The following is a 27,163-nucleotide window of genomic DNA, read 5'->3' on the forward strand; positions in this document are numbered from 1 at the left end:
GCAGGGCCTTAGTCATACACTTAAAACATTTTTTGTGAGTCTGCTTATATATGCTAGGTGTAAGTGACGACACAACAGGTGACGCCTCTACTACACCTGCATACATAATCACCATCCAGTGTTAAATACAGACACTAAAAATGGAGCATAATATATTAGTAATACGTTTAACTCTACTTGGACACTCAGGGTTTATCATATAGAAAATATATAAAATAAATGAAAAAACCTTTCATTGTACAATCGTGAGCAGTCACAAAAAGAGAAAAAAACAGAAAGATTATAAAAGCAGACATGATAGTATCAATAAAACTAGATGGGAGAACATGTAGATGTAATATCTTGACTTAAATAATCTCAAACACCAAAACTGAGGTATAAAAAATTATTATTAATAGGCATGAATAACCAATATAGTATAATGCAAAAATATGCGGTGAAAAATGAAAGTAAAAAGCTTTTTGTTTATAGACTTAGACACCATATAAGTACATCTAAAGTGGAAGTAAATCTATATATATGAAATAATATAAAGAAAAATATAAGCAAGAAAAAATAAATTAAATTTAATAATCTTTCCACTAATAATGCAATATGGTGTCTAGTCGTCTGTTCAAACCTTGCGGCATACGTGTTTGAAGCGTTAAGATCCAAAAAATCTCTCTGTCAAGGACCTTTTGCCTCAAATCTTCTCCCCGTAGTGGTTTATTCACTCTTTCTATTCCTTGTAACATAAGGCTGGAGGTATTCCCTTCATGCATGTCTACACAATGTTTTGTTACCATGGAGACATGCCGCTTTTGGAAATGGGCAACGTCTGACAGATGTTTGCGTATGCGCACCTTGAGTGGATTAATAGTGCACCCAACGTATTGCACATTACAAACGCGGCATGTGAACAGGTAAACAACTCCAACAGTTTTACAATTTATATATTGTTTAATATCATATGTCTGATTGTTGCTAGATGATACAAACGATGTAGAGTTGTGAAATGTATATACAAAATATGCACCTCTGGGACCCACATTTGTAGGATCCAGGGTGATTAAGCCATGTTGGTTTTTGACAAGGAGACTCCAAGTATAAACTCGGTGACAATTTTTGACCGAGAGTGGGGGCCTTTCGTGAGACACACATAAAGCCATCACAGAGAGCTTCCCTGAATTCTGGATCAGTGTAGACAATAGGCATGTTTTTCTCAATGATTTTTTTGATAGCTGTAAAATCAGTGCTATACTGTGTTGAAAAAACTAAAGAGGGGGATTTTTTACTGGTGGATTTGTGTGAGACCACAAGTTCGTCATGATCACGGCCTTCAGCAATAATTTTGGCTCTAGATATGGTCCATTCTGGATAATGTCATTGTCTAAGTCTGTTACCAAGGGCAACGGCCTCGAATTCGAAGTCGCTGTCCTGGGAACAGTTACGGCGCGTGCGGATCATTTCACCAACTGGAAGATTCTCTATCACATGTGCGGGGTGGCAGGACCTGGCATGAAGTATAGAATTAACTGCCATTTCTTTGCGAAATGTTGTAGTATGAATTTTGCCCACAGTCAAGTCACCCCGCAATGTAAGATCAAGGAAATTGACTGACTCAGATTTGGACGCCACCGTAAAATGTAAATTCAGGTCATTGGAGTTAAGAAATTCAGTAAACCCCTGTATGGCCGCCACATCAGACCCCCAAATAAACAGGAGGTCATCGATGTAGCGGCCATACCAAATGAGACAGTGACTGTAGGGGTTAGTGGGGGCGAAGAGTGTCCCCCTCTCCCACCAACACATATATATGTTGGCGAGAGAGGGGGAGAACTTCGCCCCATCGATGCTCCAGTGACCTGAATAAAAAACCTCCTATTAAACATGAAAAAATTGTGGCTCAACAAAAATTCCACCACAAGTGAAATATATTCACAAAGTTGGGAGGGATAGCAGGAAAAGGTACAGAGAAACCAAGATAACGCCTGTATAGCTAGATTATGGGGGATAACGGAATACAGGGAGGTCACATCTGCCGTAATCCACCTGCATTCCGGACCCCAAGCTACATTCTTGAGCATGGCAAGGAGATGTTTAGTGTCTTTGATATGGCCAGGCATTTTAGGAATGAGAGGTTGAAGCAGGGAATCTACCCAGGCACAAAGCCGTTCGTTGAGGGAAGATATGCCTGCTACAATGGGCCTTAGGGGGGGAGGGAAAACCCCCTTGTGCACCTTCGGCAACGAATGAAAAAACGGTAAAACAGGGTTGTCAATGACCAAATATTCTGCTATTTTAGAAGAGATATGTCCTCTTTCCACTCCAAGGTGCACAATTGAAGTAAGTTGGGATTTAAACAGGGCTGTGGGATCCTGAGACAGTGGTCTGTACGTGGACACATCATTAGGCATGATCGTGTTCAGTTTGTTGTACAGGCTACTGTCCAGGATCACCACAGCACCCCCTTTATCGGCCTGTTTGATGACTATGTTGTCCCGCAATTGAAGTTCTACAAGTGCTTTTCTCTCAGTAAGCGAAAGATTATAATGAACTTCATTATATAATGACTGTATATATTGCTATGATATCAGTGTTATATAATGACTGTATATATGACTATCAGTGTTATATAATGCCTGTATATATTAATATCAGTGTTATATAATGACTGTATATATTACTATCAGTGTTATATAATGACTGTATATATTACTATCAGTGTTATATAATGCCTGTATATATTAATATCAGTGTTATATAATGACTGTATATATTAATATCAGTGTTATATAATGACTGTATATATTACTATCAGTGTTATATAATGACTGTATATATTACTATAAGAGTGATATAATGACTGTATATATTAATATCAGTGTTATATAATGACTGTATATATTACTATCAGTGTTATATAATGACTGTATATATTACTATCAGTGTTATATAATGACTGTATATATTACTATAAGAGTGATATAATGACTGTATATATTACTATCAGTGTTATATAATGACTGTATATATTACTATAAGAGTGATATAATGACTGTATATATTAATATCAGTGTTATATAATGACTGTATATATTACTATGATATCAGTGTTATATAATGACTGTATATATTACTATCAGTGTTATATAATGACTGTATATATGACTATCAGTGTTATATAATGACTGTATATATTACTATCAGTGTTATATAATGACTGTATATATTACTAATAGTGTTATATAATGACTGTATATATTACTATCAGTGTTATATAATGACTGTATATATTACTATAAGAGTTATATAATGACTGTATATATTACTATCAGTGTTATATAATGACTGTATATATTACTATCAGTGTTATATAATGACTGTATATATTACTAATAGTGTTATATAATGACTGTATATATTACTATCAGTGTTATATAATGACTGTATATATTACTATCAGTGTTATATAATGACTGTATATATGACTATTAGTGTTATAAAATGACTGTATATATTACTATCAGTGTTATATAATGACTGTATATATTACTATCAGTGTTATATAATGACTGTATATATTACTATCAGTGTTATATAATGACTGTATATATTACTATCAGTGTTATATAATGACTGTATATATTACTATCAGTGTTATATAATGACTGTATATATTACTATGATATCAGTGTTATATAATGACTGTATATATTACTATCAGTGTTATATAATGACTGTATATATTACTATCAGTGTTATATAATGACTGTATATATGACTATTAGTGTTATATAATGACTGTATATATTACTATGATATCAGTGTTATATAATCTTTTCCTATCCATCGGGACAAGCGCCTTCATTCTGGGAAATCCTTTTCCGTTATACTGTTTCTGTTTGAGGTTGTGGACAGGTGTCTCTTATACTGATAACAAGTTCAAACAGGTTCCATTTATACAGGTAACGAGTGGAGGACAGAGGAGACTCTTAAAGAAGAAGTTACAGGTCTGTGAGAGCCAGAAATCTTACTTGTTTGTAGGTGACCAAATACTTATTTGACCGAGTAATTTACCAACTAATTCATTAGAAATCCTACAATATAATTTCCTGTATTCTTTCCCCCCATTCTGTCTCTCATGGTTGAGGTTATAACCTATGTTGAAAATTACAGGCCTCTCTCATCTTTTTATGTGGGAGAACTTGGTGGCTGACTAAATACATTTTTTCCCCACTGTACTATGGGATGTGTAGTTTAGAGAACAAAATTCAACAGGAAATACCCAGTTCTGGCAGGTACGTACTACTAAAATCCCCTTATGGGGGATAATAACCCCTAGGGGTACTCCACTGGAAAACATTTTTCTTTAAATCGAGTGGTGCCAGAAAGATAAACAGATTTGTAAATTACTTCTATTAAAAAAAATCCTAATCCTTCCAGTATTTATCAGATGCTGTATGATCCGCAGGAAGTTCTTTTCTTTTTTAATTTCTTTTCTGTCTGACCACAGTGCTCTCTGCTGACACCTATGTCCATGTCAGGAACTGTTAAGAGCAGGATAGGTTTGCTATGGGGATTTGACCCTACTCTGGACAGTTCCTAAAATGGACAGAGGTGTCAGCAGAGAGCACTGTGGTCAGACAGAAAGGAAAGAACTTCCTGTGGAACATAGAGCAGCTGATAAGTAATGGAAAGGTTAAAGGGGTATTCCAGGCAAAACCTTTTTTTATATACATCAACTGGCTCCGGAAAGTTAAACAAATTTGTAAATTACTTCTATTAAAAAATCTTAATCCTTCCAATAGTTATTAGCTTCAGAAGTTTTCTGTCTAACTGCTCAATGATGATGTCACGTCCCGGGAGCTGTGCATGATGGGAGAATATCCCCATAGGAACTGCACAGCTCCCGGGACGTGAGTCATCAGAAAGCAGTTAGACAGAAAACAACAACTCAACTTCTGAAGTTAATAACTATTGGCAGGGTTAAGATTTTTTTAATAGAAGTAATTTACAAATCTGTTTAACTTCCCGGAGCCAGTTGATATATAAAAAAAAGTTTTGACCTGGAATACCCCTTTAACATTTTTTTAATAGAAGTAACTTACAAATCTGTTTAACTTTCTAGCACCAGTTGATAAAAAAAAAAAAAAAAAGTTTTCCACCGGAGTACCCATTTAACCCCTTAAGGACCAAGGACGTACCGGTACGTCCTTGGTCCTGCTCTTCTGATATAACGCGGGGTTACACAGTAACCCCGCGTCATATCACGGCGGGCCCGGCGTCATAGTGAAGCCGGGACCCGCCTCTAATAGCGCGCAGCGCCGATCGCGGCGCCACACGCTATTAACCCTTTAGCCGCGCGCTCAGAGCTGAGCCACGCGGCTAAAAGTGAAAGTGAAAGTTCACGGCTAGCTCAGTCGGGCTGTTCGGGATAGCCGCGGCTAATCGCGGCATCCCGAACAGCTGACAGGACAGCGGGAGGGCCCCTACCTGCCTCCTCGCTGTCCGATCGCCGAATGACTGCTCAGTGCCTGAGATCCAGGCATGAGCAGTCATCCGGCAGAATCGTTGATCACTGGTTTCTTATGAGAAACCAGTGATCAATGATGAAGATCAGTGTGTGCAGTGTTATAGGTCCCTATGGGATAACAATGATCAGCATAGAAGATCAGTGTGTGCAGTGTTATAGGTCCCTATGGGACCTATAACACTGCAAAAAAAAGTGAAAAAAAAAAAGTGAATAAAGATCATTTAACTCCTCCCCTATTAAAAGTTTGAATCACCCCCCTTTTCCAAAAAAAAAAAAAAAACACAATGTAAATAAAAATAAACATATATGTATCACATATATATAATCAAATAAACATATATGTATCATATATAATTAATTAAACCGCTCGGTCAATGGCGTGCGCGCAAAAAAATTCCAAAGTCCAAAATAGTGCATTTTTGGTCACTTTTTATATCATTTAAAAATGAATAAAAAGCGATCAATAAGTCCTATCAATGCAAAAATGGTACCGTTAAAAACTTCAGATCGCGGCGCAAAAAATGAGCCCTCATACCGCCCCATACACAGAAAAATAAAAAAGTTATAGGGGTCAGAAGATGACAATTTTAAACATATTAATTTTCCTGCATGTAGTTATGATTTTTTCCAGAAGTCCGACAAAATCAAACCTATATAAGTAGGGTATCATTTTAGTCGTATGGACCTACAGAATAAATATCAGGTGTCATTTTTACCGAAAAATGTACTACGTAGAAACGGAAGCCCCCAAAAGTTACAAAACAGCGTTTTTTTTTTTCAATTTTGTCGCATAATGATTTTTTTTCCCTTTTCACCGTAGATTTTTGGGCAAAATGACTGACGTCATTACAAAGTAGAATTGGTGGCGCAAAAAATAAGCCATCATATGGATTTTTAGGTGCAAAATTGAAAGAGTTATGATTTTTTAAAGGCAAGGAGCCAAAAACGAAAATGCAAAAACGGAAAAAAAACCAGTCCTTAAGGGGTTAAACCCCTTATGGTCCCGCCCCTAGGGATCACAACTAACCTGCATGATAGATTTTTTTTATTTGTAGTGCTTTTACTATTACAAGAAGCTGAATGAATCAAACACCAAAGGATACCGAATATTTAATAATTCATTATAATACGATAAATCGTGCATTTCTTTTCACTTGAGGTCTTGTTACTAAGGAAAGTACAACATGATGGCTGAATGAACGTCTTTCCTTCATCCTAATGGCCATGTAACGTTTTAGTGTCTGCACCAACCCAAGGAGACGGGCACCTTGGAGAGTCGAGAGCGGTTGTCTTAGTCACATGACACTTTCCTCTCCAACTCCACCGCAGATTATACATCATATCGGAAAGTCAGCATTTGTAGCTACAGCTGCTGACGTGTAAGAAATTATGAAAAAAAGGCTAAAATAATGAAATGTGTTTATAAATATAGAGACTGTGACCGGAATAGGAAATGCTGTCATAAATCAGGAATACATGTAACAGACCATGGATTACACTGACTGTGATAAAATATGCCGTGAATCACTAGATGTTGGTTTAAGACTTGTTCATAAATATGCACTGACCTGAGCGTCGGGACAAAGTGACATTGTGGTGTCCCAGTACAGCTGTTCCACCAGAGAGTTGTCGGGTGTATAAAGCTTTCCTGGATGTATAATGTAAATATATCAGGTACTGCAGAATCTTGCAAATGTATTTATTTCAATTGCATATTGTTTTATGCTTAATCTAAGATCTTGGTAATTTGGTCACATGTCATCTCCTAACCAATATGTGTTGGAGAAAGTTCTGGGTTCAACCTTACTCTTATGGCAGTGTTTCCCAACTGGGGTGCTTCCAGCTGTTGCAGAACTACAACTCCCAGCATGCCCGGACAGCCAACGGCTGTCCGGGCATGCTGGGAGTTGTAGTTTTGCAAAAAACTGAAGGCACATAGTTTGAATAGCACAGAGGTATAGGATCAGGAAGGCTGCCTGGGAATGCTGGGAGTTGTAGCTTTTCAACAGCTGGAGGCACACAGTTTGAAAGACACTGATGTAGAGGATCACACAAGCTGTCTGGGCATGCTGGGAGTTTTAGTTTTGCAACAAGTGGAGGCATCTTGATTGGGAAACACTGATGTAGAGGATCACACAGGCTGTCTGGGCATACTGGGAGTTGTAGTTTTACAACAGCAGGAGGCACCCTGGTTGGGAAACACTATCTTATGGGATGGAGATAAACCTGTTAGAACAAGAGCCACATGTGTGTCCCTTCAGCTCTGCTTTCTATGAGAAAACCAAGTTTAGTGGTCCTAGGTTTGCTAATGCCAGGCATACCTTACATAGGAACACATATTACCATAGTTGCTGTTCCTGATCCCTCTTTCAGTCCACATTGAGACTTTTTTTTTTTTTTTTTAAATCCTGTACTGATTTTTCCTTATTCTAGCCCAAGGGGATAATTTTTTTTTGTTTTTAAGAGAGGAGAAGTTGTACAAGGGCCTTGCTGCCTTACATTGATCTTTATTCTAGGCCAAATGGTCTGTGCTGAATATCTGCCATGTCAGATGGACTATTCTGTGTGAACCTTTTCAAGGGTCACATCTCAGATTACCACTAAATGTAAGAATGACAAACCAAACATGATGACCAAATATCCATTTTCCCAACTCCAAAGCTATATTTATGTAACTGTATTCCACTGGAATTGCAAAATGAGTTCAATAAAATTGTTTCACGGAATTCTAGTATCAGAGGTCTCATTTCTGTGCTTTATTTTTGGAAAAAGCTTCACTGATGGAAAGATGGCTGTGTACATACATTCCATTACGTATCCTGTATTATACTCCCAGATCTGTACTCACTATTCTGCTGGTGAGGTCACTGTGTACATACATTACTTATCCTGTACTGATCCTGAGTTATATCCTGTATTATACTCCAGAGCTGTACTCACTATTCTGCTGGTGGAGTCACTGTGTACATACATTACATTACTTATCCTGTACTGATCCTGAGTTATATCCTGTATTATACTCCAGAGATGTACTCACTATTCTGCTGGTGGGGTCACTGTGTACATACATTACATTACTTATCCTGTACTGATCCTGAGTTATATCCTGTATTATACTACAGAGCTGCACTCACTATTCTGCTGGTGGGGTCACTATGTACCTACATTACATTACTTATCCTGTACTGATCCTGAGTTATATCCTGTATTATACTCCAGAGCTATACTCACTATTCTGCTGGTGAGGTCACTGTGTACATACATTACATTACTTATCCTGTACTGATCCTGAGTTATATCCTGTATTATACTCCAGAGCTGTACTCACTATTCTGCTGGTGGAGTCACTGTGTACATACATTACATTACTTATCCTGTACTGATCCTGAGTTATATCCTGTATTATACTCCAGAGCTGTACTCACTATTCTGCTGGTGGGGTCATTGTGTACATACATTACATTACTTATCCTGTACTGATCCTGAGTTATATCCTGTATTATACTACAGAGCTGCACTCACTATTCTTCTGGTGGGGTCACTATGTACCTACATTACATTACTTATCCTGTACTGATCCTGAGTTATATCCTGTATTATACTCCAGAGCTGTACTCACTATTCTGCTGGTGGGGTCACTGTATATATACATTACATTACTTATCCTGTACTGATCCTGAGTTATATCCTGTATTATACTCCAGAGCTGTACTCACTATTCTGCTGGTGAGGTCACTGTGTACATACATTACATTACTTATCATGTACTGATCCTTAATTCATTATTCTGCATTCTTTAGAGGTAAAATGATGCCAACAATTGACACCAGTCTCTATATCACTGTTTTCCAAGCAGTGCGCCTCCAGCTGTTGCAAAAGCACAACTCCCAGCATGCCCGGACAGCCTTTGGCTGTCCGGGCATGCTGGGAGTTGTACTTTTGCAACAGCTGGAGGCACACTTCTTGGGAAACACTGCTCTATATAGTAAGATGAGATGGCATAAGAAAAATGAACCGCCCTCATGCATTATATTTGTAGGTAGGAAAAAATAATAAATAAATAAATAAGTTATAATTTTAAATAATATAATTTTATATAATATTCTATTTAATGTTATATATTATTCAATAGAATGTATATTTTTATTCCGAATGTCACACAGATGCGCATCTTCCATCACTGTTCACGATTTTACGCTCACAGAATTGAAATCTCGCCAGAATCTCAATCATAGAAAGAAAGAAAATTGCATTTTTTTGTTTATTTATTTATTTATGTTTTATTTATTTATTTTTTATTTTTTGAAATGTCACACATTGTAACAAAAGAGCAGCATGAAATAACATGTAAACAAAACATAAGGTCAGGAGCTTCTCTACCAGCATCAGGAGGAAGATTAATCGAAGAAGCGTCGCCCGCGACAAAGTTAAGGAAACGTTTACACTCGGCTTCGTCGCGGATAATCATCTGACATTTGAGGTTTTTGTCGGGCGGAGGACGGTGCAGTGCTTACCCCATCAGGCGACACTATTTATCCAAACACTAATAAGTGACATCACCACAAGGAGGCAGCACATCGCTTTACTGCTGGATGAAGAGACGCGTGCGCGTGTAGCAGAGCTCACTTTGTTATTTAGCACAAGATTTGCGCTTCAGATACAGACAGTGTGGGAGAGCTGTCAATTTGACAAACACACATGTAGCAGAGGGGAATTTGTTATCTGGCACCGTGATACCTTGGTGTGCAGATGGAGGTTTTACAATAAAATATGAGAAACCTGTTGGATCGTAGGTGTTTGTGTCGCAGAGTTAATTTTGCCGTGGAGTATAGTTCATCATCATCATCATCATCACAATGTAGACTGACACAGGGGTGCAGGATAGAGCCCACAGATGTAGCAGAGCTGTATCCTCAAGTTTGCACCATTGGTGAGATATAAGTGTCGTCTGTGGCTTAATATCATAGGACTGAATTATGAACGCGCTGCCCCTGATTTATCATTCTGTCCGAGACATAAACTGGAGTTATTCACCCACATCAACCAATCACAACTCAGCTTTCATAACTTAAAGATTTATTGTAAAATTAAGGCCGTGATTGGGATCTATCTCATTTCTATCACACAACTATCTTGAAAATGGTTTGGTGAGCAAACCGAAACGTCGCCTCGCGTTGTGTGAATAAAAATCCACTTTTTGCTCTTTAATGGAGTTGCTGCTATTCTGTGGACCCCTGAACCTGGGCTCTATGCTGACGGCACCCATGCACCTTACATTGGGGATGTGCTGCTCTCCTTCTGCTTTGGTATCTATATATCTCATATCTATCTATCGCATATCTATCTATCTCATATCTATCTATCTATCTCATATCTATTTCATATCTATCTCATATCTATCTATCTATCTCATATCTATCTATCTATATATCTCATATCTATCTATCGCATATCTATCTATCTATCTATCTATCTATCTAGACAAGATGCTGTATCTATCTATCTATCTCATATCTATCTATGTCATATCTATCTATCAATCACAGATCCATCTATCTGTTTCATATCTATCTATCTACCTATCTCATATCTATCTATCTGTCTATCTCATATCTATCTATCTCACATCTATCTATCTATCTATCTCCTATCTATCTATCTATCTATCTATCTATCTCATATCTATCTATCTATCTATCTTTCTCATATCTATCTATTTATCTCATATCTATCTATCTATCTCATATCTATCTATCTCATATCTATCTATCAATCTATCTATCTCATATCTATCTATCTATCTCATATCTATCTATCTCATATCTATCTATCGAGCTTGAGAAGGACTGCAATTGCGCAGTTGAAACGTTGTTCCTGACGTTGGGTCAATAAATCTTATTCACCTTGTACCTTGGAGTGCTGCGGCTTTTTGCTTCTTGGAGTGGATATCTATCTATCTATCTATCTATCTATCTATCTATCTATCTCATATCTATCTATCTATATATCTATTTATCTCATATCAATGTATCATCTATCTATCTCATATCTTTCTATATCATATCTATCTATCTATCTCATATCTATCTATCTATCTATCTATCTATCTATCTCATATCTATCTATTTATCTAGCATTCCTGAGGGTATGGGTAGGTGCCTACTGGCAAGAATCCCGGTTCAGGATCCTTCACAAGTATTCCAAGGAAAATTCTGTGGCCCTCAAATGATGAAAATAGTGGATTATTTATTCATCTTGAATGTGCAGAGAGGGCGACGTATCAATGGTCTCACACCATCATTATCAAGCAACTAGTGTTACAGCTTGTGGCTTTTTATGGTCACGCAGGACCTCATGATCAATTAAACAATTTAGTATAAACATTGTAAAAAAGTGCATAAAAAGAGACACATATATACAGCAGCATACATCAATGTGAAAGATACATATATCGGACCATCGGCATAATCTCCGATCGTTAAATATATAAATACAGTGCATACCATAATATGATTGCAGGTGCAGAGTGCATGGCGTGTAGGTGGGCAAAGGGAGGCGGGACACTCACCGCAGATCGCTATGGAATCCATCAGCTGTTCAGCGTGGACGCTAAGGCGCTTCCGGGATCCGTCCGCAGGACCGGAAGTGACGTTCCGCTCTGTGAGATCAGGTGGCATGTCATGTGATGGCCGTTACTGTGGAGCAGAGACACTCGCCTCAGCGCATGCGCTCTGTGTACCTAGAGTGTGGAAAAACCATCCTGAGTGTGGAAAAACAGTGCCCATTTCCTAGTGCTTGTCCCCACAGCATTCATCTTTATAGGTATTCTGCACAGATGGTCTGGGAGGCCTACGGATAACTGAAGGCTCTCCCAGGGTCCAAAAAACTGGCCGTCCCAGTCGTTACCATAGGCAACAAACTGGGAATAGCTTTGGTGCTAACCTTATTTCTGAAGAAGTGGGTTTTCATAACGGATGGCATCTGTTCATACGGGTGCAGCGCTCTGCAGATTAGGTCCAACACTAGACTAGGAGAAGAGAGGTTGGTCCACATGAATTCCTTACGATCAGGTTAGGCAGAGTGTTCCTCCATCACCTGGCCCATCTCTATAAAAAAGAGAGAAATATAAAATTAATAAAAACGTATTACTTGTAACGATCCACACACATAAGTGGTGCTATAACGGAGTTTAAAGTTTGACAGATTTCATGTGATATCTTAAAGTCCACATTGAGCCCTCGTGGCTTCAAAGTGTCCAATTGGTAGATCCACCAAAGTTCTTTACGTTTTAATTTGGCAATACGATTGCCGCCACGTTTTAATGGTGGTACGTGGATGACAACTGTGAATTTTAGATCCTTTTCATTATGTCCCTTGTCAAGGAAATGTTTCGGGACGGGCAAGTCAGCACGACCCTTACGAATAGTGTAGCGGTGCTGATTTATCCGAGTTTTTGCTTCATGAATGGGCTCGCCAACATATCACAAATTGCATGGACATTGGAGTTCAAATACAATACACTCTGTGTTGCAGGTGTGGTAGAACTTAATTGGGAATCGTTTTCTTGTAGTGGGGTGTACAAATTCATTACTCTTATTCATGTATGAGCAGTTTATACAAACACGGCAAGGGAAGGAGCCCTTATTAGCAGTTGATAAAAGTCCTTGTGTTGCTTTTGGACACTGACATCTGCCTTTACTAATCGGTCACGAAGATTAGGGGGTCTTTTGTATGACATTATCAGAGGATTATTGAACTCGGGTATGTGACTAATCCCCGTGCTCAATATATGCCAGTGTTTTCTCACAATGTTGGATATATTGGTCCATTGGTAATCGCTTATCATCTCCGCTTTTTTCTTTAGGTTGTAGTAATGTCTGTCTGTCAAGGGTTAAAACCTTGTCTTTTGCTTGTGTCACCAATTTTTTCGGATACCCTCTACGTCTGAAGTTTTCCATCATGTTGTCTAATGCTGGCAATACCCGCTCGTCCGAGCTAATGATGCGTTTTGCCCTGACCATCTGGCTCACAGGTAAGGCTTTAACCATGCTGCAGGGATGGTTACTATCGAATCGCAGCATGGAGTTGCAATCTGTTTGCTTAACAAATAGGTCAGTCTCTAGGTGATTGTCACTGATGTATACCCTAGTGTCCATGAATTGTATACTGTCACTGGAAGAGGTTATGGTGAAACGTATGTTGGTAGTCGTGGAATTCAAGAACTCAAAAAAATCAGTCAATTGTTCAGGTGTTCCAGTCAAAATCATGAAAATGTCATCAATGTATCTCAACCACTTTAGCACGAGGCCAAAGTGGGGAGATACAAAGATGAGTGATTCTTCCAGATATGCGACATATAAGTTCGCATAGGAGGGCGCCATGTTTGTCCCCATTGCTGTCCCAGTCATTTGATTATAGTACACCTTATTAAAGACAAAGTAATTCTTAGTCAGTACCAGTGTAACCAGTTGTATTAGGAATTCAGTCTGTTCTGTGGTGAAATCAGAGGAAATGAATGATCTGGCTGACTGTACACCTCCATCATGAGGGATGGAGGTTTACAGGCTTGTAATGTCAAGAGATACGAGAATCGTGTTGGGGGGGACCTCCCATCCCATCCTTGTTTTTATTTAGGAAGTCACCCGTATCTTTCAAATAAGATTTGGCCCCATATACATATGGCCTAAGTAATTTGCCAACAAAAATTGAAATATGGCTTGTCAATGAGTCACACCTGGACACTATAGGTCTTCCAGTGGGATTGTGTAAACATTTATGAATTTTCGGCATGAAATATATGACTCGGGTGACCGAGGAATTTCAAAGATTACAGCTAATGTTAGAGCTAACAGAAAGTAACCTGACAGTGTAAACAAAAGGCTGTTTTCCCTGTAGAAGGTGCATAAATTGCAAGTACCTCCAAAAGGGTCACACATTTATACATCTGAGGACAGGCAAAACATTCCCGATACTTAACATGTGAAAGTGACCACAAAGTGTACATTCTCTGGTGCCCTTGCTACCTCATTTATGTGGGTGAGACGAGACAAAATGTTATTTTAAAACAAGACTAAACCAACATCGTTATACTATACGAAAAAATAGGGCTGACCTACCGGTATCCAAACATTTTATGGAGGAGGGACACTCAGAACCTGACCTTAAAGGGGTACTCCGCTGCTCAGCGTTTGGAACAAACTGTTCCGAACGCTGGAGCCGGCATCGGGAGCTTGTGATGTCATAGCCCCGCTCTTCATGATGTCACGCCCTGTCCCCTCAATACCAAGGCTAAGGCTCTGTGACGAGCCAAAACGCGTCACCTCTGTCTACTCTACCTCTACTCTATCTCCATATACTGATGTGACATGCGCAGTAAGTCACAGCTGTGACCGAAGCTACGCTGTGCTAGAGTTATTGCCTCCTTTTCTACCATGGTAACGAGTGAGGCTCCATTGTAATTGGCTATAGCTCCTCTGTACCCGGAAATGACTCTCAGCCCAAGCCGGCGGGGTCCCGGGCTTGCGGACCTTAGCGTTTCACGCCTTGAGGGCGGTTGGTTTCCGTTGTCATCACGACTGGTAATGTTTTTATCATTCACACCTGTACACTTTCACATATGTTCTCAAGAAATCACAGATCTGTTGACTGTATTTATAGATCAGCGCATAGGTTTTATCCAGGGCTCAAGTCCTGCAGGAACACATGGGAACGGAATTCCTGCACTTTTCCACAGCAGGAACACTGTTCCCATTAACCGGAGTCCTGTTGGACCAGCCCTTGAGTGGAAATCTTGGGTGAGTTCCCACATTTTTTTCCCCAGGACTTGACCCCTGTTTGTTACCACATTGATTATAAGAGTCACAGTTGTTTCCCAACTTATGGGGAAAGCATTATTAACACTGTAACATGAGTTTTGCACTTGCCTGTGGGGATATCGTTTTCTGGATGAGGATTGCAGTGACGTAACTATGAGGGGTGGGTGATAAAGCATGTGGCAGCGGCTAGGCATGCTATGCTTATTGCTGACAAATAAGTATTCCGGTCGGCAGCATGAGACCTTTCTGTGTGTTACATTCTGTGTATAACGTTAGTATGTTTGTTCAGTGCATATGTTTAGCTTAGATTCATTCTGTGCTTACAAGTAGCATGTGTTAACTAGGTATACGTTTAGCGTGTTTAATTCTCAACTGACCCTTGAGAAGCAGTGTCAGTTCCGCAAGGAGTCTGTCGATCTTCTGTATAGACTCAGCTGCCCCCCCACAACCCCCCTAACTTTCCCCACGCCCCAATACACTCAACTACCTTGTCCATGTCCCCTGTCCAAAGTTCTGTCCGTTCCCGTCACATCTCCCCACACTATTCACGTCACCGCTCTGCATCGTGCCTGTAGATGTGCTAGGTCTTTGTGAAACCATCATGCATGTAGGCGTGACAGGTCTTTGCTAAACCCTCGTGCCTGTAGACATAACAGGTCTTAGTGAAACCTTTGTGCCTGTAGATGTGACAGGCCTTTGTGAAACCATCATGCCTGTAGATGTGACAGGCCTTTGTGAAACCATTGTGCCCGTAGATGTGGTAGGTCTTTGTGAAACCATCGTGCCTGTAGACTTGACAGGTCTTTGTGAAAACATCATGCCTGTAGATGTGACAGGTCTATGTGAAATCATCATGCTTGTAGACGTGACAGGTCTTTGTGAAACCATTGTGCCTGTAGATGTGACAGGTCTTTGTGAAAACCATTGTATTGGCGCTTTGCATGATTCGGGTCAGATGAATCCCATAGGGCAGGACGAGCTTCAACCATACTAATTAGGAGGTTGTCATCTATTATAACCTCCAACTCGCCCTGCCCCACTTGAGTATTCACCCGACCGGGTCGAGCGCCAAACCTGAAATTATAAATATTCTGTTAATAGTTTTGCAAACACTGTGGTATATAGTTGACTAGGCAAGCAATCGCATTGGCTCTTAAAAAGAAAAAAAAATAATCCATGTAATTACTTGCTCTGGGCAACAGACTTCCAAAGTACAATTACAAAAAACAACTATATTAAATACTCACACAACTAAGTCCTCTGCCACGGACCACAATTCCTCCTCTTCTGGGTTGAGGCTCAGGACGCTATTAAAAAAAAAAAAAAAATATATATATATATATATATATATATATATATATATATAAATGTATTTATATTTAAAATACGGTATACAATATGTTGAAAAGATGCAATAGAATTGTGCAAAACATACTGGTTCAGGCTCTTTGAAAGGCCTATCCTGGGAGTCCTGGGGGGCCGACACTTACGGGACACTGTCCTCACTCTCCTCCTCGGATTCCTGATGGGGATGGGGTGGAATATATTCTGACTGTCAAAGAAATAGGAAAAATTTTAATTATATAAAAAGTGATTTCATAATCACTCCAAAAAGAAAAAACAACACTCACACCTGAGCTTCCACGTGCATGTGTCCCTTGTCAAGATTCTGATTCCTCAGATGTTGACCCCGGTAACTGCTTCTGCAAAAAAAAAAAAAAAAAATTAAAAAAAAAAATAAATTGACTTGAGTATAAGCCTAGGGTGGGAAATACATAATCCCCCCCTGTCATCATCCAGACCCCCGTCATTAACACCCTCATCATCATCACCCTGTCATCATCCCCCCTTCATCATCATCATCACCTGTCATCATCCCCCCTTCATCATCCCCCCCTTCATCATTACCCTGTCATCATCCCCCCTTCATCATCCCCCCCTTCATCATTACCCTGTCATCATCCCCCCCTTCATCATTACCCTGTCATCACCCCCCCTTTATCATCCCCCCCTTCATCATTACCCTGTCATCATCCCACACCACCCCCTTCATGATCACCGCTTGTCAATGTCTGATTTAACAGTGGTCTTCAACCTGTGAACCTCCAGATGTTCCAAAACTACAACTCTCAGCATGCTTGGACAGCCATCGGCTGTCCGGGCATGCTGGGAGTTGTAGTTTTGAAACATCTGGAGGTCCGCAGGTTGAAGACCACTGCCCGGGCCTTCGTCATCATCCATCCCCCCTTAAGTTTTGTACTCACCTCCGCTCGGCGAGACGTTCGGGTGAGCTGGTCCGGGCCATCTGTGCTGCAGGACCGTCCGGTGGGGAGGGATAGTCGTTCCGGGCTGTCCATCTTCACCGGGGGGGGCCTCTTCTTCACGCTTCGCGCCCGGCCCCAGAATAATGACATTGCCTTGACGACGACGCACAGGGATGCAATGTCCCTGTGCGTTGTCGTCAAGACAACATCATTATTCCGGGCCCGAAGCGCGGAGATGAGGCCCCCCCGGTGAAGAGGGACAGCCCGGAACGACTATCCCTCCCCACAGGACAGTCCTGCAGCACAGATGGCCCGGACCAGCTCACCCGAACGTCCCGCCGAGCGGAGGTGAGTACAAAACTAAAGGGGGATGGGGGGGCTGGATGATGACGAAGGCCCGGGCAGTGGTCTTCAACCTGCGGACCTCCAGATGTTTCAAAACTACAACTCCCAGCATGCCCGGACAGCCATCGGCTGGGATTTGTAGTTTTGAAACATCTGGAGGTCCGCAGGTTGAAGACCACTGAGGTCGGAGAGTTCACTCGAGTATAGGCCGAGGGGGGTGTTTTCAGCACGGAAAATCGTGCTGAAAAACTCGGCTTATACTCAAGTATATACGGTAAATAATTAGGCTAAAAAATTTGATACTCACAAAGGGTCCTGGAGAAGCACGAAGTCTAGGTTCCTCCTCAGAATTTGAAGATGATTCCATTGGTGGTAGCTTCTGATAAATCCAAATTAAAAAAATTAAAAATATTCAGCAATTAAAGAATGTAAAATAATAACATAAATCATTCCAAATTATGATAACTCCCCCTTTTTTTAGGGCCGTCTTGTGCTCCTTTGATTTTGCCAATTTTTGGTGCATTATGTCTAGAGATGAGCGAACTTACAGTAAATTTGATTTGTCACGAACTTCTCGGCTCGGCAGTTGATGACTTTTCCTGCATAAATGAGTTCAGCCTTCAGGTGCTCCGGTGGGCTGGAAAAGGTGGATACAATCCTAAGAAAGAGTCTCCTAGGACTGTATCCACCTTTTCCAGCCCACGGGAACACCTGAAAGCTGAACTCATTTATGCAGGAAAAGTCATCAACTGCCGAGCCGAGAACTTCGTGATAAATCGAATTTACCATAAGTTCGCTCATCTCTGATTATGTCTATTAAAAAGAAAATAATAATCTTCAGTTATGAAAATAAGCTGAATTTGCAATACAAAAGCCAAAGCATTCATGCACCCATACAAACTGCATGCAAAAATGCATGTGTCCTGAAAATATGCAAGTACATGGCAGACATAAAAAATTCGCAGAAGGGCACCACATGGTCCAAAATGATCATGCACACTACTCTACCAAAACCATTCATGCACCCTACAAACTGCTGGAAAAACACACACACACAAAAAAAAAAAAAAAAGCAGGCAAAGCACATGTTTCAAAATACACAGAAAACTACAGAAATCAGAGCAGCCATCGGTGTACCCACCTTCTGTGAAAAGTATTTTTTTTTGTACGTGCCGGATGATGGCGTACGGTGCCGGATGGTAACGGATTCAGCTTCAATACTGCTTGCTGCCTCCTTCTGTAGAATACAGATGAAAAGAGGGGGTGGAACAGGAGGTGTGAGCACTACACCATGTGACTTCTGGGGTTTGAAGGCTTTACTGAGCATGCTCAGTAAAACTAACGGAAGTTATTATAACAGGCATTAACGGGTGTATTTGCTAACGTCCGTCAGCCATAGACTTCAATGTTAAAAATAACGGACGTTAATTTACCCTTTCTTGTGACGGGCAAAAAATTAGCGCATGTCACGTTATTTCTCCCGACCCAACTAACGTCCGTTATTCATGAAGGGCTATAACGGGTCATAACGTGTAATATAAAAACACCATAGACTTGAATGGGGTTGTTTAACGCCCGTTTAAAATGGATTTTCTAACGGGCGTTAATAACGGGGGAATTTTTATAGTGTGAAAGTAGGATGTCTCTGTAGTAGGACAGATTGTCCTCTCTCTCAATGGGTGTAAAAAAGGCCCACATTTTGTGCCAGTAGCAAGGGTCACTACGCAAGCAAGTGATCATGTATCTTGCCATTTGTGCAAGTGACTCGGAGGGACTCCCTGCCTCCATCTCCACTGCATACTGCCACAGTGTGTCTGGGTCCTCTGTCTCGTCTTCCTCATCACCCTGTAGCTCCTCTGGCATCCTGTAGCTCCTCTCCTATCGTTAGATGAGTATAAAAACCACCTGTTTCGCTACACATTGCCTGTGCTCCACTGTCCCCCTCCTCCTTATCTTCCAGTTCAGCCCCCACAGGGCTCATGTAGCTGTGAGATGTAGGCACCATGTCTCCAGTGCCCTGACCAGCCATTGTTTCCACCATCTATTGTAGGAAATGAAGCAGTGGGATGATGTTGTTCATCCCGTAATCCTTGCGACTGACTAATAATGTGGCTTCCACATTCGTACATTACGTACGAGCTGCCACTGGTTGACATTGAAGTTACACAGGGGAGTCCCCCTATCTGCTTGGATCATCAAGAAATCAGTGATGGCTTTTCTCTGTTCGTATAGTCGGTCCAACATATGGAGGGTGGAATTCCAACGTGGGGAAACATTTCATATCAGACTATGTTGGGGGATACCGTTCTGACCCTGCAGCTCAAGGAGGGTGTGCTTTGCAGTGTATGAGTGGCTGAAGTGCATGCACAGTTTCCTTCCCATTGTTAGGATGTCTTGCAGATTGCTGGAACACTTTGGGAATCGCTTGGCAACCAGATTGAACACTTGTGCAATGCAGGGCGCATGGTTCAGGCTTCCTTGACACAGCGCAGACAAGATGTTTTTCCCGTTGTCGGTCACCATGGTTTCAATTTACAGTTGTCGCTGAGAAAGCCATGATTTGATTTCTTGATGAATCACTTTGAGCAGTTCCTCCCCTGTGTGACTCCGTTGGCCAAGGCAAACCAGGTAGAGAACAGCGTGACACCGCCGTGCCATGCACACATATTATGCTGGAGGGGCACTGAGACTTGTCCATACAGTGGAGGCTGAGGACATGGTGGAGGATGAGGAGGCAGAGTCGGACATTGTTGGAGGACCAACGGCCTGAGAGCGTGGAGTCGAAAGCGGCGTCACCTGGCCTAGTTGCTGTTTTGGCTGTGCAGGAGCCACATTCACCCAGTGGGCAATAAAGAACATTATTGTCCCTGACCATAGTTACAGCTCCATACGTCGGTGCTGCCATGCACTTTGGTACACCAACAGGCTCAAGGACTGGCCCACCTTCTCTTGTACAAACTTATGCAGGGCTGGTACTGCCTTCTTCACAAAGAAATTACGGCTTGGGACTCTCCACCTCGGCACAGGCCATCAGTTCTCTGAAAGGTGCAGAGTCCACCACTTGAAAAGGAAGGGACTGCAGCACCAGCAACTTGGACAGGAGCACATTCAGCTTCTGCACCATTGGATTGGAGTGGGAGCATACTGTTGTCTCTTGGAAATCGCTTCGGTGATGGATTGCTGCCAAAATGACTGATTAGAAGTAGAAGGAGCAGGAGTATCTGGACCAACAGAAGTTGGGAATGACAGACAGCTCCCTTCAGGTGAGGTGGCGGAGCCTTGGCTGGCTGAAACAGGGAGTGACGTGCCACTGGGTGATGTAGCAGGCTGGACCACCACATCGGAGCCACGGTTCTTCCAGGCCGCTTTATGGTGATGCTGCATATGTTGACGCAGGGCTGTGGTGCAAACATTTGGACCCTGGCCATGCTTCACCTTCTGCCGACATATCTTACATTCGGCCATGTTAACCTCCTCCGGATGCTTGACAAAACATTGCCACACCGCTGAGTAGCTGATTTACCCCCAACAGTCCCCCCAACAGTCCGCAGTGACTGACTGCTACTGCTGCGGACTCACTACCTCACGGGCAGGTAGGCTGCTGCAAAGATGGTGGTCTACCCCGGGCACATTTGGCTCCAGACTTCCCACTGCTTCCACCCTACTGACTCCCAACCATGCGACCACCTTGCTGGCTCAGCTGCTGCTTCACGGGCAACCTGCAACTTTCTTCTCCTGATGATGATGAAGCTCCTTCTGCATCCGGCTCCCAAGTGCTATCGGCTTCATCATCATCGAGTTGTGTCCGATGTCCTCCTCAGGTTCCTCAACAGTGTCTGCTTCAGGAGCCTGATTGCTCTCAACAGCACCTCCCACATCACTCTCCTCATCACTATTTGCCATCCTAGGGGAGGATACGGTGGATGTCTCCTCCCCTTCTTGGCTGAGCAGTAGCTGCTGACTGTTCTCTAGTTGATCGTCCTCGCTGTATAGTGGAGCTGAGCCCACAGCATAAGATACTTCTGTGGGGGAGGGAACGGAAGGACAGGGACTGAGGGTTGTGTATGAGGAACCCACCAACCATTGCCCTGGGGTGTTGGATGTCACTTGGGATGAAGTGGATGACCGAGACACGACCGCTAGCTGATACCGGGAGCTCAGACCTCTTGATGCGACTCCTGCTGCCACTCGCCCCTATTCTCCTGTGACCTTTGCGTAAATTTAGGCCACTGCCACTTTTCTGTGCACGGCCTGGCACTTCTCTGCCTGGCATACTTGTAGAACAGTGGTATGCGTATATATTTAACTTTTAATAGAAAAATACGCCCATATACGGCTGCAACAGAAACTTGTGGAACACTCAATGGGAGACATGGATCAAAGATTTTACTCCTGTTTTGTGTTTAATTTTTTTGCGCAAAATTTTGCGCAAGCTGTTATTTTGCGTCTTTTTTTTTGCGTACATTCTGGTGGAGCATTTCCTACAGATGTGTAGGTTTTGATGTACCTTGGAGTGACATATTTAGTACGCACAAATTTATTAACTGCGCACATTTAATTTACCCGCAGAAATCATGCGCAATTACCATGTTTTAACGCAAATATAAGCCATCTTGGACTGCACGTAGCAAGATGCTCTAAATCATCAATTTTATTTTTCAAGGAGTGGAGGTATGAGGAGATTACTATATTTTCCTGCAATTTATGAAACTCGTTGCGCTTGATTGATAAATGTATCGCTTCTGTGCATAATTTTGAATTCAGCAAAAGGGGTAAACTGCTTCTACCATACACAAATAATGTTACATGTCCCCCAATGTGTGTATATATATCCCTGCATTTACACTAACAGGCCACTATCCTCAGAAAACACGTACAACTGCGGAGTGCATATATATTTCACTTATTTTAGAGTAATACCCACCAGTACGGTTCCACCAGAAATAAGCGTAACAATCTACTGCGTAAGTCTTTTAGTGCTTTTACACTTACTGCCCCTATTAGCTTTAACCAAAAAAAATGTAGAACTGTGGAGTGCGTTTATTTTTCACTTTTTATACAGTAATACAACCCAGTACGGTTGCAATAGAAAACTGTCCCTGCCTGCGCTGTGGTTGCTTGTAGTCTTTGAATGGGAAGTGCTTCCTGTGATGATCTCAGTTGGCATACTATGAAATGACTTCTAAGTTCTAAACTCTCCCTGCCTGCAGTGATGCGGGCTTGAGGTCAATGGATTTCCCCTGTGATGATCTGTATTGTCAGTAACGCTGATTAGAATGAATGCAGGCTTGAGGTAAATGGGTTAGATGCAGTAAAGATCTGTATTGTCAGTAACGGTGATTAGTGCGCACACACAGTCTCTGCTCTCAGCAAAACGGGAAATGCCCGTCTTTGGCAATGGTTGTCAAATATATAGGGCTGTGACATCACAGGGCTGGCTGGCTGCTGATAGGCTGCATGCTGCCATGTGATTCAGGGTGATTCCGCCTACCTGCTTTCCCAGAGTTCCTTGCTCCATGTCCTCACACATGTAGCCACCATTTTAGCCCCCCGGCCCACACAAAATGTAGTGAATGAAGCGTTTCCTTACCACGAAGCGCGAGGAATTTCGGATTAGTTCAGAATCGAATTTTTCATGAAATTTGGAACGAATTTGACTTTGTCAGCTTCTCTCTAATCATCATTATCATCATCCAGCAACAATGCTGCTATCAGTAAGATAAGAGATAACAGTGGTTTGCTGTGTATCTTGTTTGTTTACATTAGAACCATAAGTAATAATAGGACAATGTGTCAGCTTCTATATATACATTACCCAGGGCGGCAGTCATGGCCGGGGCTGAGAAAAGGCTCCCAGCACAGTCTATTCTGGAAGAACTCCGACACCTGCGACTGCAGTAAACTCTGCACCCAGAAGATGATACCCAGCATGGTCGGGGGACTGCGGATGTCATGAAAAAGAAGAAGAGTTAACGCCACAAATATTGATACTTTTCATAAACGTGATGTTTTTGTCAACAATTTAAAAATTTATGAAATGTTTATAATTATATTTCAGTAACCATAGAAACATCTGACTAAAAGACCTAAAATTACTAAAGCTGTCAATATCAAAACTTTTAGGTATGAATGTAAATAGATGAATAGATAGATAGATAGATAGATAGATAGATAGAAGAAAAATAAATAGATAGATATGAGAGATAGATAATAGATAGATATGAGATAGAAAGATGGATAGATAGATATAAGATAGATAGATAGATATGAGATAGATAGATAGATAGATATGAGATAGATATGAGATAGATAGATAGATAGATAGATAGATAGATAGATAGATGGCTTGACAAAGGCCTTGTGAGAAGGCTGAAACATCGCAACTTCTGATGTTTTGGTGAATAAAGCCACACATTATTCACATATACCTTGGGGTGCTGCTGTTTTTCTACATATAGATAGATAGATAGATAGGAGATAAATAGATAGATAGATAATATATACATATGAGATAGATAGATAGATAGATATTAGATAGATAGATAGATAATAGATAGATAGATAAATATGAGATAGATAGATATGAGATAGATAGATATGAGATAGATAGATATGATATAGATAGATAGATAAATAGATAGATAGATAGATAGATAGATATGAGATAGATAGATATGAGATAGATAGACAGATAGATACTAAAGTCCTAAGAATAGCACATCCGCCCCGGTATCTCACTAGTAGTTAGGTGCACGCCATCATGGGGTTCCAGGTCAGGGAATCCGGTTTTAAATCCAAATAGAAAAGACCGCAGCACACAAAGGTAGTTCAAAAAAATCGTGAAGTGTTTATTCCATCCTCAAAATACAAGCAGGTGCGACGTTTCGACGGCCTCTTCGCCGTTCTTTTCAAGCATGAATTTTGCTGCTTGTATTTTGAGGATGGAATAAACACTTCACGATTTTTTTGAACTACCTTTGTGTGCTGCGGTCTTTTCCACATGGATAGACAGATAGATAGATATGAGATAGATAGATAGATAGATAGATATGAGATAGATAGATAGATATGATATGAGATAGATAGATAGATAGATATGAGATAGATAGATATGAGATAGATAGATAGATAGATATGAGATAGACAGACAGACAGATAGATATGAGATAGATAGATAGACAGACAGATAGATAGACAGACAGATAGATAGATATGAGATAGATAGATATGAGATAGATAGATATGAGATAGATAGATAGATAGATAGATAGATACATAGAGATATTTGAGATAGATAGATAGATATGAGATAGATAGATATGAGATAGATAGATAGATACATAGATAGATATGAGATATATATGAGATAGATAGAAAGATAGATAGATAGATAAATAAATAGATATGAGATAGATAGATAGATAGATAGATAGATAGATATGAGATAGATAGATATGAGATAAATAGATAGATAGATATGAGATAGATAGAAAGATATGAGATAGATGGATAGATGGATAGATAGATAGATAGATCCATGAATAAAAAAATATACAAATTTGCTCTCCTTCAGAACCATCATCCTTCTGTAGTTATATGGGTAGTTATGGTGCCTGTGATTGCAGGTATATGTTTGGTGTAGGTAGACTTCTTTTTGAGCTATTCTAAGCGCTAGAGCCAACGGCTGTCCGGGCATGCTGGGAATTGTAGTTTTGCAACAACTAAAAGTCCACAGTTTGGAGACCGCAGCTCACTCCAGTTATCCCACTTACCTTGGTTCATATTAACACACAGCGTCTCATACACTAAACCCCAGTATTAATAAATACCTAAAGAAGCCAAAGATTTATTTCCTCCCCGGTTTTGACCTTACCTGTCCTACATTCGATATGATTTATTAAACCGATGGCCGCGGTGAGCACTTCCTCCATCCTCTGATATCACATAGCAGATGCCTGCAGATTACCGTCTATGAGATTCGCACGGTGACATGAGCAATATGACATTGAACGATAGGTGCGAAAACACCAAGCATGGCAGCCGAGCGCCTTTCTCTCCGCCATCTGCCCTTGTCTAGGAAAACACCAATATAGAAAATGCACACATGGTAAACAATCGTGTCCTTGGAGGCCACAGAGAGAACGCTTATAGCCGGTCACAGAAAGAGAGAAACGGGACCGAAAACAAAGCACTGCACAAAACACATCCATTGAGGGAATGATGATACCTACGAGCCCCGGGATTACGTTCATCCGTAAGGAATAAAAAGATATTAAAAAGATACACACAATCTAAGTAATGAAGCATCAAGGAAATGAGGCCGACATTACTGCAGGATTGAGTCTCGGGGATCTGGACATGACCAAAATAAATTGGAATGCATGCAAAGTCGGCCGAGGTGGAAAGCAACTGTGGCATTAGGAGAGAAGAAAATCGGGTCAGAAAATGAAATTATATTCAAGAGACAAGAAGAGGTCGGATATACTCCGGTATGCCCAACCGGGGGTCAAGTCCTGGGGAAAAAGTGTGGGAACTCACCCAAGATTTCTATTCAAGGGCTGGTCCTGCAGGACTCCTGCTAATGGGAACGGTGTTCCTGCAGTGGAACAAAGTACAGGGACTCCATTCCCATGCATTCCTGGGAGACTTGAGCCCTGGCCCTAACAATAAGACCAATGAGAGGTGAAGTGAATTCCATGGATGATCTGGTGAAGTCCATGGATCATATGGTGAATTCCATGGTGGATCTGGTGAATTCCATGGATGATATGGTGAATTCCATGGTGGATCTGGTGAATTTCATGGTGGATCTGGTGAATTCCATAGAGGATCTGGTAAATTCCATGGATGATCTGGTGAATTCCATGGATGATCTGGTGAAGTCCATGGCTGATCTGGTGAATTCCATGGTGGATCTGGTGAATTCCATAGAGGATCTGGTGAATTCCATGGATGATCTGGTGAATTCCATGGATGATCTAGTAAATTATACGGATGATCTGGTGAATTCAGTGGAGGATCTGGTGAATTCCATGGATGATTCCATGGTGACAATGGAGCAAGTGGCCAGTCAATTCTTGAGGTTAATGTTGAAACAGGAAAAATGAAAGGACTTGAGGGACTGTGACTAGGGCTGAATTTTGTAGATGACTGGGTCAGAGCTAGAGCCCAGCATCAGGATTGGGATAGCTCAGGTCCTGCAGGATTAAAAAAAAAAACAACTT

At 41.1% G+C, this 27,163-nt stretch overlaps 2 long non-coding RNA genes across 2 annotated transcripts; both read right to left on the reverse strand.

The window, feature by feature from the left end:
* Positions 1–12,128: 12,128 nt before the first annotated feature.
* On the reverse strand, positions 12,129–16,868 carry LOC130272779 (uncharacterized). The gene is made up of 4 exons (XR_008843743.1): positions 16,766–16,868; positions 16,578–16,637; positions 12,458–12,621; positions 12,129–12,254 (listed from the first exon to the last, which is right to left on the reverse strand). It is a non-coding gene; the product is annotated as an uncharacterized LOC130272779 (long non-coding RNA).
* Positions 16,869–18,246: 1,378 nt separating this feature from the next.
* Positions 18,247–25,961, reverse strand: LOC130272780 (uncharacterized). Its single transcript, XR_008843744.1, has 3 exons — positions 25,813–25,961; positions 23,755–23,880; positions 18,247–18,318 (listed from the first exon to the last, which is right to left on the reverse strand). It is a non-coding gene; the product is annotated as an uncharacterized LOC130272780 (long non-coding RNA).
* Between the last annotated feature and the right edge of the window lie 1,202 nt (positions 25,962–27,163).

This window comes from Hyla sarda, chromosome 5, assembly GCF_029499605.1.
Source record: "Hyla sarda isolate aHylSar1 chromosome 5, aHylSar1.hap1, whole genome shotgun sequence".
NCBI classification, from domain to species: domain Eukaryota; kingdom Metazoa; phylum Chordata; class Amphibia; order Anura; family Hylidae; genus Hyla; species Hyla sarda.